Here is a 16,586-nt window from a genome sequence, read left to right on the forward strand (position 1 = left end):
GGATAGCAAGAGAGCATTCATTATAAATAAAAGATACATAAATTGTCATCTGTTTTCTGTGTGTTCTTAACTGTTATTGTTGACTGGTCTGCTGGGAGCAGTGCTGGTTGTGCAGTCTCACAGCAGCGGGAAGGAAGGACCTCCTATATCTCTCCTTCACGCACTTGGAGTGAAGGAGTCTGTCACTGAAGGAGCTACTCAGTGCAGTGACAGTGTCCTGCATGGGGTGGGAGTCGTTGTCCAGCAGCGATCTTATCTTTGCCATCAACAGCCTCTCTCCCACCACCTGCACTGAGTCGAGGGGGCAACCTAGGACAGAGCTGGCCTTCCAGACCAGCTTGTCGAGTCTCTTCCCTTCTGCCGCTGAGATGCTGCCGGTGTTTTCAGTCCAGTCCAGTCCAGTTTATTGTTGAGGTGGACACCCAGGTACTTATAAGAGTCCACCCTCTCGATGTCCATTCCCTGGATGTTCACCGGTGTCGGGGGGACCTGGCTGCGCCTGCGGAAATCTCCCACCATCTCCCTGGTTTTCCCCGCGTTGATCCGGAGGCAGTTCCGCTGGCACCGCTTGATCAGTTCTCTGTACGCCCTGTCCTCATGGCCCGTGATGAGGCCGACGATGGGAGAGTCATCAGAGAACTTTTGTAGATAGGAGTCTGCAGAGCTGTGCTTGAAGTCCGCAGTGTACAGGGGGAACAAGAATGGAGCTAGCACTGTTCCCTGCGGAACCCCAGCAATCAACTTATTCAAGTTGATTTGAGAATTCTGCATATTATTTATAAAGAAGATGAAGTTACATTTACAGTTACATTTCACCGCTCTAGAGCAGCAAAGGAGAGTCAGGGACAGATGGGTCAGAGTGGGAGTGGGATGGAGAAACATGGTCACAGATGTGTAGGAATGAACTGTAGATGCTGATTTATACTGAGGATAGACACAAAATGCTGGAGTAACACAACGTGCAAGGCAGCATCTATGGAGAAATGGAATAGATTCTTCTTCAGGTCTGAAGAAGGGTTCCATTCTGAAACATCATCTACTCATTTTCTCCAGAGATGCTGCCTGATCCGCTAAGTTACTCCAGCATTTTGTGTCTATCAACATGGTCACAGACACAGGTGAAGAAATTGATAAAGAAAATGTGGTTAATGCATTCGACCAATGAATAATGTCCATGTTTTAAATCTTTTTCTACCCAAGGTGATGCCAGAGCATCCATGGTGATCGGGAAGAGAGGACGTTCTGCCACACTGCCCTGCACCTTCAGCCGGCCGAGCAGCGTGATCACTGTCCTCTGGATGAAGGGGACTCCATTGGAAGAGTCCGTTGTCTTTAATCATACCCGTTCCTACCCCACAAGTGGTCACGGCACTAACATTGTAAATAGACGAGGTCGATATGAGCTGGTGGGAAAGCTAGACAAAGGAGACGCCTCCATCAGAGTGAGGGGACTCTTGTTGAATGACACCAACGACTATTTCTGTCATGTTTGGACAACCTGGAATTCCCCTCACACGGGATTGATTCAGGTGACTCAGGATGAGACGAGACTACAGGTTTTGGGTAAGGAAAGAGTCAGTGTTGAGGAGTAAATGGTGAAATCACATTGAACAAAGGTAAGAAGAATCAGCTTTGTTCTGTTTCCTCTCTGAATATTTCACTCAATTCTCCTGCTGGGTCACTTACAACCCCTCACCCCTTCCTGGTGCTACTGGATGGAGTTTCTCCCTATGTGCGAATGAATAACAGTGAATTTAATTGACTTTAATCCCTCTCTCGGCTTCAGGCACCATCTTGGAACTGTCTGTTGGGAGTGATAATGTATCGGGAGATACCTGTGTGTGCGGAGGGAATGGACAGGTTGATCATTGGAGCTGCCATTTTTCTGGTCTACTTTCTTGTGATTGGCTTCATTTCTAAGTGGTTGGACATAGGTGAACATCATGTCTAATCTCCATTGTTGGTGTTCATGGAAGAATCATGGGACCACCAGTGACATTATTGTCAGCCTCTGGTTCTGGTAATGGGGAGGGGGTGAGAGAGAGTAACTCGGGTGTGAGTGATCCTTGATTATGTTGGCTGCTTCCCCAAGGAGTAAATGCAGTTGATGGGTGGGGGAACGAGGGAAAACCTTTTATTCAATCTGCATGGTTAATCCTGAGCTTTCTGTTGCTTGTAATTTTAATCCTCATTGCAATTCCCCCTCTGACTATTTTTTGTGACTTCCTTATAACCAATCTAATGCAATTTGAAGAACAGGGCTCACAGCTTCATTCCAGACTCCATTGAATTCAAGAATTCTGGATGATACTTTTTCTCTCTTTTATCAGAACTAACCAGTTCTACTGAAGATAAGCAAAAATGGAATATTGATCATTTATTCTCTCAATATTTATTCACAAAATGCTGGAGTAACTCAGCAGGTCAGGCAGCATGTCAGGAGAGAAGGAATGGGTGACGTTTCGGGTCGAGACCCTTCTTCAGACTGAGGAATGGGTGACGTTTCGGGTCGAGACCCTTCATCTCTCAACGATTTGTTCTCTCAACGCTTATTGCAATTTCAATAAGTTAGGTGAAGATTCAGAGGTTGTATAGAGGGGTGGATCGGAAATAGGAAATATCTGTGAAAGGGTGAGTCGAGGTTTGCTGTTGATGAAGTTATCTAGTTGGTAAATTAAGGAAGGAAATTGGTGACAGAGAACACAAACAAAGATATAATCTAGAGCTGCAAATTGCACGTCAGAGATGCAAGAAACACCCAGCAGATGAGGCAGTGTCAGTGGAGAGAGGAGGAAGGAGTCAGTATCGCAGATGAATAACCTGCTGCGGAACTTCTGATACAAACAGCGAGAAATTTACCAGAACCTGTTGTATTCAATGTTGACTCAATGGTTCATTGGGTCAACTTGAATGGAACAATTTCTGGTGACTTGCTCGCTGTTTGTATCAGAACTGGCGAGTTCTACAGCATCTGCGATACTGTCTCAGTTCTACTGAAGGGTCTCAACCCGAAACATCACCCATTCATTCTATCCAGAGATGCTGCCTGCCCGCTGAACTACTCCAGCATTTTGTGTCTATTTTCGGTTCAATGGTTTCTTTATTATCACATGTACCAAGTACAGTGAAATACTTTTTTGCATACATATCAGCAAGAATATCAGTTTTCATAAATAAGCACAATCCCCCCGGCTAGTACATAATGTACAGAAGTGCCACTGTGTCTGTGCAACAGTTGCCATTTTGCACCATTTTACAGTCCTAGTTACAGTGGCCAGAGAGGCCCATTGCAGCCGTTGCCTCCATTCCAGTTGTCCTGAGAACGTTTGGACCGCGCTTTTGTGGTTGCAGCTCCTAGACTGTGGAACAGCATCCACCTCCCATCAGATCTACCCCCTCCATTGGCTCTTTTAAGTCCAGGCTCAAAACATACTTTTATTCTTTAGCGTTTTGAAGCCTTCTATTGAGGTTGATTTTTGTTTTGTGCTGCTCCATTTGAACTGTTTATTTTGTGCCTGTGTGCTGTGATGTCTGTTCTTATTGTGTTTTTAGTGCCTGCTCTGATGTACAGCACTTTGGTCAACGTGGGTTGTTTTTAAATGTGCTTTTATAAATAAATTTGACTTGACTTGAGAACCATTGTCCCTCACCTTGCACAGACCTCCCTCTTCAGCCCTTCTTCCCCAGGGGCGGTTTGGGGGGGGGGTGGGGGGGGGGGGGCACCTCCCACAGATGAGTTTAGGGCGCAGAAGTTAAAACCCCCTACCCCTCCTGATTCGGTTAACCAGGCCTTTTCTGATTCCCAAAAAGTTAATCTGCAAGTCGAATCAGTTGTAAAGAAAGCAAACGCAATGCTAGCTAGCATTTGTTTCAAGAGGGTTTATATACAAAAGCAGGGTTGTAATGCTGGCTCTCTTTCAGACACTGGTCAGGCCGCATTTGGAACATTGTGAGCAATTTTGGGCACCATATCTGAGGAAGGATGTGTTGGCCCTGGAGAGGGACCAGAGGAGGTTTACAAGAATCATCCCAGGAATGAGTAGGTTAACATCAGATGAATGTTTGACAGCATGGGCCCATATTCACTGGAGTTCAGAGGAATGAGGGGGGACCGCATTGAAACAGACAGAATAGTGAAAGGTTTGGATAGAGTGGATGTGGAGAGGATGTATCCACTAGTGGGAGAGACTAGGGCGAGAGGGTTTAGCCTCAGAATTAAAGGACGTTCTATTAGGAAGGAGATGAGGAGGAATTTCTTTGCTCGGAGGGTGGTGAATCTGTGGAATTCTTTGCCACAGAAGGCTGTGGAGGCAAAGTCAGTGGATATATTTAAGGCAGAGGTAAATAGATTCCTGATTAGTACAGTTGTCAGAGGTTTTTGGAAGACAGGGGAATGGGATTAGGAAAGATAGATCAGCCATGATTGAATGGCGGAGTAGACTTGATGGGCTGAATGGTCTAATTCTACACCTATCACTTATGATCCTATGAACCGTGCCTCCCACAGATGAGCTTAGGGTGCAGACCATAAGACTCCAGCCCCCAGCCCTCCTGATTCAGTTAACCGTGCCTTTATTCTCTCCCCTTTACTCTCTCTACACCAACGACTGCACCTCCATAGACTCCTCTGTCAAGCTCCTCAGGTTTGCGGATGACACAACCCTGATTGGACTGATCCAGGATGGGGAGGAATCTGCCTACATACGGGAAGTGATACAGCTGGCGTCCTGGTGCATGGTAACAACCTGGAGCTCAATGCTCTTCAGACAGTGGAACTAATTGTAGACTTTCGAAGAGCTCCCTTTCCCTCCCCCCACTCACCATCAACAACACCACAGTCACATCTGTGGAGGCATTTAAGTTCCATGGAACAATCATCTCCTGGAACCTTAAATGGGGGGGCCACCATCGACTCCACAGTCAAAAAGGCCCAACAGAGGATGTACTTCCTGCGGCAACGAAGGAAACACAATCTGCCACAGGCAATGATGGTTCAATTCTATACTGCTATCATTGAGTCCGTCCTCATCTTCTCCATCATGGTCTGGTTTGGCTCAGCCACCAAGCACAACATCCGGAGGCTAGAAACGTATCGTTCGCACAGCTGAGAAGGTTGTTGGTTGCAACCTTCCCCTCATTGATGAACTGTACACTGCAAGGGCCAGGAAGCGAGCGGGCAAGATCATCTCTGACCCCTTTCACCCTGGCCACAAAATCTTTGAAGCACTTCCCTCTGTAAGGCAACTCCAGACTGTCCAAGCAGCCACAGCCAGACATAAAAACAGCTTTTTTCCCACTAGTAGTTCTACTCAATAACCAAAGTATGTAGCCTCTTTTTTGCTCTGGTTTATTTTCACCCACATGTTTAGACCGTAATGTTGTATCCTTATTGTTTTGATGGGTTTATGCTTTCTTCTTAATTGTTAACTGTATGTTTGTGTTGTCATTTGTGAGCAGAGTACCATGGCACATTGCTTGTATATGCACATACTTGGCCAATAAACCTATTCATTCATTCATTCATTCATTCATTCATTCATTCCATCCTCCTCTCCGGTTCCCGGTCTTCAAGGTCAAGGCTCACTGGGAGCCTTGAAGGCTCCATCTTGTCCAGACTGGAGCTGAGGTGTCTTTACTTGAGATTGGCCCTTATTAGAATAGTGCAGGAGGTCAGGAACAGCTAGATCAGAGTGGGAATGGGATGGAGAATCCAAGTCACAAGTATGGATGAACTATTGATAAAGACTGTACGGTTATTGTATTCAATTTCTAAATCATATTCACACTTTAAAACTCTTCTCTATGCAAGGTGATAATGTCAGAGCATCCATGGTGATTGGGAGGAAGAATGGCACTGCCACACTGCCCTGCTCCTTCAGTCCCTCGATCAGGAATCCCAGCTCCATCACTATCAGCTGGATGAAGGGGAGTCCACCAAATTGGTCTGATGTCTTTCGTCACCCTCCTCACCGCCCCACAGCCCAGAGCATTCCTGGAAATGTAAATGAAGGAGATCGATATGAGCTGATGGGAAACCTGGAGCAGCGAGACGCCTCCATCAGTGTGAGGGGACTCAGACAGGGTGATGCCAGTGATTATTCATGTCACGTTTTTGTCAGGAATTCAACGTTGACGACTGTGACTCAGGATGAGTTGAAACTGCAGGTTGTGGGTAAGGAAACGTATGTTATGCTGTAAACGATAATAATATATTGAACAACCTTAAGAGGAATGAGCTCCCACTGACAGCGTAGAACAGCACAGGAACAGGCCCTCTGGCCCACAATGTCTGTACTGAACATGATACTGCGTTAATCTTGTCTACCGACAGGTGATACATTTCTTCCATTACCTGCATTTCAAAAAGCCTCTAAAAAACTATCGTAGCTGCCTCAACCTCCACCCCTAGCAGTATTTTCCTGGCACCCACCACCCTCTGTGTAAACAATAACTTTCCCCACGTATCTACTTTCATCTTTTCCCCTCTATCCTTAGTACAATGCTGTCTATTCGTTGTCATTTCCACCAGAGGGAAAAGGTTCTGACTCTCCCCCCTATCCATGTCTTTCACATTTTTATAAACTTTCAACAGTCCAGAGAAAGTAGTTCAAGTATGTCCGACCTTTTCTTATAACTAATAACCTCTAATCCAGGCAGCATTCTGGTAAACCTCTTCTGAAACCTTTCCAAAGTCTCCACATCCTTATAATGGGTGAGAACTGTACATAAAACTGGATGCAATAATCTCAGTGTCGTAACTAAAGTTGGAGAGAGCTGCAACATGACTTCCTGACTCTTGTATTCAGAAGATAGACGCAAAAAAGTCCCTTCTTCTCGACCCAAAACGAGACCCTTTCTTTCTCTCCAGAGATGCTGCCTGTTCCGCTGAGTTACTCCAGCTTTTTGTGTCCATCTTCGGTTTAACCAGCATCTGCAGTTCCTTCCTACACATCTTGTATTCCATACCTTGACCAATGAAAGCAAGCATACTGTACACCTTTTTCACTTGTGTTGCCATTTTCAGTTATGGAGTTATGGATTTGGAACCCAATATTTTTCTGTACATCAGTGGTTTTAAGGGTCTTACCCTTGTATACTTTCCACGCAATCAATCTCCCAAATGCAACACTTCACATATGTTTGGATCAAACTCCATCTGCCATTTCTCTGCCTATATCTGTATTAGATAAAAAAACTGCAGTATCTTTCATCTGCCTTCCTCATGATACTCTTGCATTTTAAATAAGCACACCACAGCCCATGTGCGGGTTTGATATTTAAGCTGCCACTTATGTGGACTGCACTCTTGTGATTGTCTTCACTTTCTCATGTTTGAACGTCACATGAGAAGGGGGTAGGCCATTTAGAACTGAGATGAGGAAAAACCTTTTCAGTCAGAGAGTTGTGAATCTGGAATTCTCTGCCTCAGAAGGCAGTGGAGGCCAATTCTCTGAATGCATTCAAGAGAGAGCTAGATAGAGCTCGTAAGGATAGCGGAGTCATGGGGTATGGGGAGAAGGCAGGAACGTGGTACTGATTGGGGAAGTTCAGTGATGATCACATTGAATGGCGGTGCTGGCTCGAAGGGCCGAATGGCCTCCTCCTGCACCTATTGTCTATTGTCACTGTCTCATCTCCAATGTTGGTGTTGATGGGAGTCTTGTGGCATCTCCAGTGATATTGTCGTCAGGCTATGATTATGGTGGTATGGGTCAGGTAATATTGACTTCTGAGGCAGTTCTGGCCAGTTCTTATACAAACAGTAAGCAAGTTATTGAAATTGTTGTTTTAAATGTTAACACAAAGGCACTTCATGTTGTACAGACAGAAGATGAGGTACTGTTGCTTGAGATTGGGCCTCGTTAGAACAGTGCAGGAGGTCTGAAACAGGCAGATCAAAGTGGGAGTGGGATGGAGAATTAAAGTCACAGGCATGGATGAAGTATTGTTATAAACCATGTGGAATAGATTGCTAAATACAACTTTTCTCTATACAAGATGGAAAGAACAAGACATCCATGGTGATTGGGAAGAGAAGTGATTCAGCCACACTGCCCTGCTCCTTCAGCCCCTTGAACAAAAATCCCAGCCCCATCACGATCCGCTGGATGAAGGGGAGTCCACGGGAAGAGTCCACAGTCTTTAATCACTCTGTGAACCCTCCCTACAATGTCCCTATAAAGGGAGGAGGTCGATATGAGCTGGTGGGAAAACTAGACCAGGGAGACGCCTCTATCAGAGTGAAGGAGCTCAGACTGAACGACAGCAGTGACTATTTCTGTCACGTTTGGGTCAGGAATTCCACACAGGAGACGGTGACTCAGGATGAGACGAAACTGGAGGTTGTGGGTAAGGAAAGATCTGTCTGTATTGTGCTGTGAACGATAAAATCACATGATCAACTGTAAGAGGACATGAGATCAGTGACAGGTGGAGCCGAGATCGGCCCAATCCATTCCTTGCTCTGGGCTGCCCTCGCTCAGCACCGTCCCTAGTGGTTGGAAGACAGTACTGATTCCGGCCAGGATGCACAGAGCTCCCTGCAGCAGGGTCAGAGATTCAGAACCACATTCACCTGCTGAACCTCCAGACCCTGTATCTGTGACAGGGTCTGTGTTGCAAAGATCCACAGACCGTCCTGGGGTATTTGCATCAGTCTCTTTCATTCACATCCACTCCAGGATCCTGTATGTTCTCTCATTGAATATTAGAGCATAGAACAGTGCTGCACAGGAACAGCCCCTTTGGCCCACAGTGTCTGTGCAGAACATAATGGTAAGTTAAACTAATATCATCTGCCCACACATGATCCATATCCCTCCATTTCCCGTAGATCCATGTGCTTCTCAAAGACACTATCATATCTGCAAATATTTCACTGCAGACTCCTAGGTGTCTTCTTCCAATCCTCATTCAGATGGACTCTATCCTCACACAGCATCAATAATGATTAATTCAATGAGTTTTAATTGAATTTCTTCCTTCTCCAAGTCCCAGCCACCATCCTGGAGCTGATTTTAGGGAGCAGCAATGTAACTGGAGAACACACCCTTGTGTGCAGGGCTGAAGGGAAGCCCCCTGCAAACATCACGTGGATCGGCCCAGGGAACAGCGCACTGAACAGTAGTGAGATGAGGGTCACACATGATCCAGAGAAACTACTGACTGTGGGAGAGCTGCTTCACCGCAGGATGCCAGGGAATTACACGTGTGTGGCTGTGAATGAACACCAGAGAGACACGCGTGATATCCACCTATTGGGGTATGGGAAATCGTTAATGCAGGTCCTCTGGTTTGGATTGTCCATATTGGCTAGTGCCCTCCTTGTGATGGTATTTGTTCTCAGGTCTTTGAAAAAAGGTAAGTTTGCCAATAACAACTGCATTGTGGGCTGTTTTGGGTGTTCTTGGGAATGGTTGCTTTTTCAAATTTTGTAGGCCGGAAATGCGAACAGGAGGACAGTCATCCCAGGTTAGGCCACATTTGGAGTATTATGTCCAGTTCTGGTCCCCACATTTCAGGAAGGATGTGGACGCTTTGGAGAGGGTGCAGCAGAGGGTTACAGAATACTGCATGGATTAGAAGATTTTAGCTATAAGGAGAGGTTGGATTGTTTTTCTTTGGAACATCTGATGCTGAGGGGCGAACTGATCAAAGAATGTCAAATTATGAGACACATAGAAAGAGTAGATAGTCTTTTTTCCCAGGGTTGAGATATCAAAAACTAGAGAGCATGGGTTAAAATGTGAGATAACCCACTTCAGTAAAAAAAGCTGGCAAACTTCAGTGCTGCTACAGTGGTGACGGATTGGGGAATACTGATGTTCACAGATGACTCACTTTATGTCCAAACGTGTGGATTTCGGAAAACAAATGTAATGTTGGCCTTTAATGCAAGAAGATATGAACTCAGGTGTAAATGTATAGGTCCTTGGTCTCTATACTTTCAAAAGGACATGTGGACGTGGAGTTACCAGCAGTGAGAGAGTCCAGGACCAGAGGGCACAGCCTCAGAATAAAAGGATGAACCTTTAGAATGGAGATGAGGAAGAATTTTTTTTTAGCCAGAGGGTGATGAATCTGTGGAATTCAATGCCACGGGCAACAATGGAGGACAAGTCATTGGAAATTTTAAAGCGGAGATTGATAGGTTCTTGATTAGGTCCTTAGATTTGTACAATAGCAACAAAAGCTTGCATTCATGTATTAATTTATTATTATAGTCACCTACTGTGATACAGTGAAAATCTTTGTTTGGATGTTATTTGGTCAAATCTAATTATACAATACACGAGTCCAATCAATCCATATACAAGTACGACAGGTAGTGTAAAGAGAAAAGTACGGGAGTACATAATATTGTGTTCTAGACTTTAGAGATACAGCGTGGAAACAGGTCCTTTGGCCCACCATGTCTGCGCCGACCAGCGATCACCACGTATCATTAATACTTATGTCTATCGTGTGTGGGAGAAAGCCAGAGCACTCGGAGAAAACCCGAGTGGTTACAGGGAGAAAGTACAAACTCCATACAGACAGCACCCGTAGTCAGGATGGAACTCGGGTCTCTGGCGCAGTAAAGCAGCAACTCTACTGCTGTGCCACTGTGCCATCCGTAATTACTTCATTACGGTGTTACAGCTCCAGAAAAAGTTCAGATAAAAAGCAAGTTGGAAGATGGGGACCACACCATAGTTTGTGGGAGGACCATTCAGCAGTATGACAACAGTGGGGAAGAAGCTGTTCCTGAATCTGGTGGATTGTGTTTTCAAGCTGATATATCTTCTGCCCAACGGGAGAGGGGAGAAGAGGGGATGACTGAGGTGAAAAAGATCCTTGATTATGTTGACTGCTTGCCTAAGGCAGCGTGAAGTGTAGATGGAGTCAATAGTGGGAGGTGTGGTCTGTGTGATGGACTCGACTACATCCACAACTCTCTGAAATTTATTACGGTCTTGGGGAGCGGTTCCCAAGCTGTGAAGCATCCTGACAGTATCCCGATCAGTCTGAAGAAGGGTCCCGACCCGAAGCGTCACCTATCCATGTTCTCCAGGGATGCTGCCTGACTTGCTAAATTACTCCAGCACTTTGTCTTGCTTTCAACGGTGCATTTGTAGAAATTGGCTGGTGTTGTTGGAGAAATGCCAAACTTTTTGTTAGTCTACTGAGCAAGCATGTGGCATGATTAATACAACAGAACATCCCTAGGTAGGGCAGGATAGGCACTGAATAGTGTTCAAAACTGGGGCATAAGGAGGCCTAACGACATCCTTCCCTTTGGTTTTATATTAGACAGTCTTCTTCCTTCCTTATCTGATTCCACATCTACACAGCCTTGTCTTCATTTTATCTCAATCCTTTGTTACAAACTCCACCCATCTGCCACTCAACCCTCTTCACCTGAATCTACCAACATTTGTCAGTTTTTGCCACACCCGTTCCCCTTCAACTCTACTCGCCAGCTTTCTCCCCTCTATCAATCTGATGAAGGATCCCGACCCAAAACATCATCGATCCATTTCTCTCCACAGAGCCTGTGTGGCCCTCTGAACTTCTCTAGCACTTTGTTCTTTTACTGGAGCAAGTAGCTAGGGAGCAGCTGCCCTTTGGGGAAGTTTGCATCAGTAGGTCAGAGTGATTTAATGATGAGAGGTTGTAAATTTAGACTCGAAGGAAAAGGAAGCATATGCAAAGTTTAAGGAACTGAAATTGGACAGGGCCTTTAAGAAGATTATGAAATGAAAGAACTTTCAGAATGGCAGGCAGTGGAGAGTGGAGTCTCGGTGCTGGGGCCGCAACTATTTACAATATATATTAATGATTTGGATGATGGAATTAGAAGTAATACTAGCAAGGTTGCGGATGACACAAAGCTGGGTGGCAGTGTGAACTGCGAAGAGGATGTTAGGAGGTTGGAGGGTGACTTAGACAGGTTGAGTGAGTGGGCAGATGCATGACAGATGCAGTATAATGTAGATAAATGTGAGGTTATCCACTGGTGGCAAAAACAAGGAGGCAAATTATTATCTCAATGGTGTCAGATTAGGTAAAGGAAAGTGCAACGAGACCTTGGTGTCCTTGTACACCAGTCGCTGAAAGTAGGCATGCAGGTACAGCAGGCAGTGATGAAAGCTAATGGCATGTTGGCCTTGATAACGAGAGGATTTGAGTACAGGAGCAAAGAAGTCCTTCTTTGCAGATGTATAGGGCACTGGTGAGACCACATCTGGAGTATTGTGTGCAGTTTTGGTCTCCTAATTTGAGGAGGGACATCCTTGCTATTGAGGCAGTGCAGTGTAGGTTCATGAGGTTAATCCCTGGGATGGAGGGACTGTCATATGAGGAAAGATTGGAAAGACTAGGCTTGTATTCACTGGAGTTTAGAAGGATGAGAGGGGATCTTATAGAGGCGTATAAAATTATAAAAGGACTAGACAAGCTAGATGCAGGAAAAATGTTCCCAATGTTGGGGGAGTCCAGAACCAGGGGTTACAGTCTAAGAATAAAGGGGAGGCCATTTAAAACTGAGGTGAGAAGAAACTTTTTCACCCAGATAGTTGTGAATTTGTGGAATTCTCTGCCACAGAGGGCAGTGGAGGCTAATTCACTGGATGAATTTATGAGAGAGTTAGATAGAGCTCTAGGGGCTCATGGAATCAAGGGATATGGGGAGAAGGCAGGCACAGGTTACTGATTGTAGATGATCACCCATGATCACAATGAGTGGCGGTGCTGGCTCGAAGGGCCAAATAGCCTCTTCCTGCACCTATTTCCTATGTTTCTATGTTTCTAACTCGAGCAGGGAATTAGGAGGCCCAGATGCGTTAGAGCTGAGAGTAGAGGTGTGTTTAAGGAGCAGAGTGGGAGAGGTATCGAGAGGGGATTCTCACAGAATACTTTCCTGTGTCTTTGACAGGCTCACAGCAGCGTTGGTGTGGTGTTGATGCCTGCGTGGCCAATGGTCGGGAACCACAAGGACCAGAGCCAGGTAATGGGGGAATCTGCCCAAACTTCCTTTCACATCGAGGACATTCTTTGGAAAAGCTGAGCTCAAATCCACATTTAATAACTGGCCTTTCAATTGTCTCTACCACCTACTCTCCCTCACTCCCTCCCATAGCTTCCTAATTAGATCAGCAAAGACAATCCCTCTCAGAGCAGATCGGGTTGTGTGTTCAAGTGGATTATTAATACTTAAAAGACTTGCCTCAAGGCCCAGGGCTCGCACTAAGATTGCAGATTCCTCAGTCATGGGAATTAGATTTAGATTTAGAGATACAGCACGGAAACAGGCCCTTCGGCCCACCGTGTCCATGCCGCCCAGCAATCCCTGCACATTAACACTATCCTACACCCTAGGGACAATTTTTACATTTGCCCAACCAATTAGCCTACATACCTGTATGTCTTTGGAGTGTGGGAGGAAACCGAAGATCTCGGAAAACACCCCAGCAGCTCACAGGGAGAACGTACAAACTCCGTACAGACGACGCCCATAGTCAGGATCGAACCTAAGTCCCCGGCACTGCATTCGCTGTAAGGCAGCAACTCTACTGCTGCACCACCGTGCCGCCCTTTAATTAATCTGATCTGTCGAACCTACTGGAAGTATTTTGTATTGGAACACCTGTCCTTAACTCTCAAGATTGAAGGTCCAACCTATTTAATCTCTTTGCAATCCCAGAAACGAGCCTCATGAACCTTTGCTGCACAACCTGCAAAGAAAGTATAGGTAGTTCTGCTCAACATAAGTTTTGAAATCGCAAATTGGCTACAACACGATTACTGAATTAGGTAATGCTATTATACAGCCTGAATTGGTTATAAAGTAATCTCTATCAGGAAGTAGAGATCCAGTTAAAAGTTACTTTGGAAATTGGGAAGCAGAAAAAAAGCTATCTTGGATAAAAACAACCTGGGGGGGGGGAAACATGTTCATGTAACCTCCCTGCAGTAATCAGTTACCACTGTCTCTGATGAATACAAATCATGGGTGGCCAAGCAGTCATTTCAATTGACATTTGAGCAGTGATACTCTATTAAATGTAACATTGAGCCATCAGTATTTGTAGATCACAGCTACAAAACTAAACGGAGCGATAGAAAAGATCTTTATTTTTGAAAAACCAGTGGGAGAAATAACTTTGTTATTGCAAGTCTCATAATCCTGAGCCTCTAACTTCCTTTTTCTCAATGGCACAATTCTTTTGAGAATGTAATTTTCTATAATAAGATGTTGCGTAAGAATGCAGCGTGTGTGGTATAGCGGAACTGCCTGTACATTGCCTTTTTGGGTAAGGAGACCAATGTTATATCTAATACACCAGCTTTGGTCTTGAATGGCCAATGTAATTCGGAATTGATCCTATTCTTTCCAAAATAACAATACATGATCCGTTTATTGTTAGGTTTGCACAAAGAACCTCATCTATGAAAACCTCCACCACCCCTGTGGATAGGATTGGAAAGCTGTACATTTTGTGATTCCCTTCCATTTTATCTACAGTTTTGACGCTGTGGGAGGGGATGGGTGGACAGTTTTGGAGCTCTAATTTCTTCATTAAAATATGCTTTGCTTTTTTTGTGCCTTTGACAGGTTCACAGGAGCCTGAAGGGGACCCTGTTTACAGTGTTGTTCATTTAAACACATGGCCAAGAAACAGGGCAGACACTCAGGCAGTTCCAACACCAGGAGAATTGGACAGGAATGTTGGTGAGTGCAGTGATGGTTATCATTTGGAATTTACAGTTTCTAGATACATGATAAGGGAATAGCGTTTAGTGAAAGTAAAGCCAGCAAAGTCCGATCAAGGACAGTCACCAAAGAGGTAGATAGTAGTTTCGGGGCTGGGATTGTGAGGTTAAGAAAGCAAGACGATGAAGTTGTGCAGTAAATTTGTGTTCTTTCCAGATCCTCGTGACTCTCCAGATCCCCTCATTTACAGCATTGTTCACGTTCGAAGACGTTCCCAAGTAGGAGCAGAGATGGGTAAGGAACAGTAAGCACATGGTGAGCTGTGATACAACAGTAGTGACGTGGACGCCCCATGCAAAATAGTGTCCACGATGGGCTGGAAGGCATACCCTTGATGTACTGACTAGAAACATCCACTCGCACTGACAATACCCACTGGGCTTCCCATCAAGCCTGCGGTACAGAGCTCTCCATATCCAACATTCAGGGAGGGTGCTGCAAAGGCCAGACATAGCGGAAGCAGTAACAAAGACCCAGGACATAGTTACTAGGGATCCTGGTGTTGTTTATCTTCCGCTTCCCACCATCGGACGGCCAAGCATCAGACCTGGAATTACAATGCTGTCTGTTCTGCAGTACAGTTCTGTATCCTCAGAAGCAGCGAGGGGTTCTCTCGGGGCTTGCCAAGTGTCATAATGAGGGGTGAAGAACAGTCTTGGCAAAAGATGGACCACTACAGGAGGGGCAATCGAAACAGGCGAGAAGTTGATTATCAGAGGTGGGAACTCGCAGAGTCACACAGCACGGAGACAGGTCTTTGGTCCAACTTGCTCAAGCCGACGAAAATGCCCCATCCACACTAGTCCCACCTGCCTGCATTTGGCCCTTATCCCTATAAACCTTTCCAATCCATGTACATGTCCCAATGTCTTTTAAATGGGAGTGGGTGGTTTGAGTGATAGAATACAGTAGGGGAGAGATGCTGGAGTGCAATAACAATCTGTGTTCTTTTCAGATCCCGCGGATTCTCAGAATAGTCTCTACAGCAATGTGCACATTCAAAGACCTCCCTGCAAAGAGGAGGAGACTGGTAAGGCACACGGAACACACGGTGAGTGACAAAATACACACATCTGTGTGGACACCCCTTGGGAACAAAGTACACCTATTTCATACTGGACACCCCTTGGGAACACAGCAAACCCATTTCATACTGAGTGGACCCAGCACCGATCCCTGTGATACACCACTAGTCACAGGCCTCTGGTGTGAATAATAACCCATCACCACCACCTTCCACCAAGCCAAATTTATATCCAATTGGCTCATTCACCCTGGACCTCATGTGATTTAATCTTCCAGACTAGCAAGCCACGTGAGAACTTGGCAAAGGCCTTGTTAGCGTCCATGCAGGCAATGTGTACCAGCTCTACCCTCGTCAATAGACTCGTCACCTCGTCAAAAGCTCACTCAATTTCATGAGTCACACACAAAACCATGCTAACCATGCTAACTATCCCTCATCAGTCGTTACCTTTCCAAATCCGGGTTCATCCTGACCCTCAAAATCCCCTCTGGTAATCCCCTCACCACCACAGGCTCACCGGTCTGTAGTTCCCTGTCTTGTACTTGCAGACCTTCTTAAATAGGGGCACAACATTAGCCCCCCTCCAGTCTTCCGGTACCACACATGTGGTTAAAGATGATGCAAACGCCTCTGCCAGAGCACCTGGAATTCCTTCCCTAGCTTCCCACAATATCCTAGGATACACTTGATCAGGCCTTGGGCATTTATTTACCCTAATATGTCTTAAGACTGCCAGCACCTCTTTTGTAATGTAGATATGTTCCAATGTATTGCAATTCATTACTCTTAATTCCTTGACTTCCA

The sequence above is a fragment of the Rhinoraja longicauda genome, chromosome 3 (genome assembly GCF_053455715.1).
Source record: "Rhinoraja longicauda isolate Sanriku21f chromosome 3, sRhiLon1.1, whole genome shotgun sequence".
Taxonomy (NCBI): Eukaryota; Metazoa; Chordata; class Chondrichthyes; order Rajiformes; family Arhynchobatidae; genus Rhinoraja; species Rhinoraja longicauda.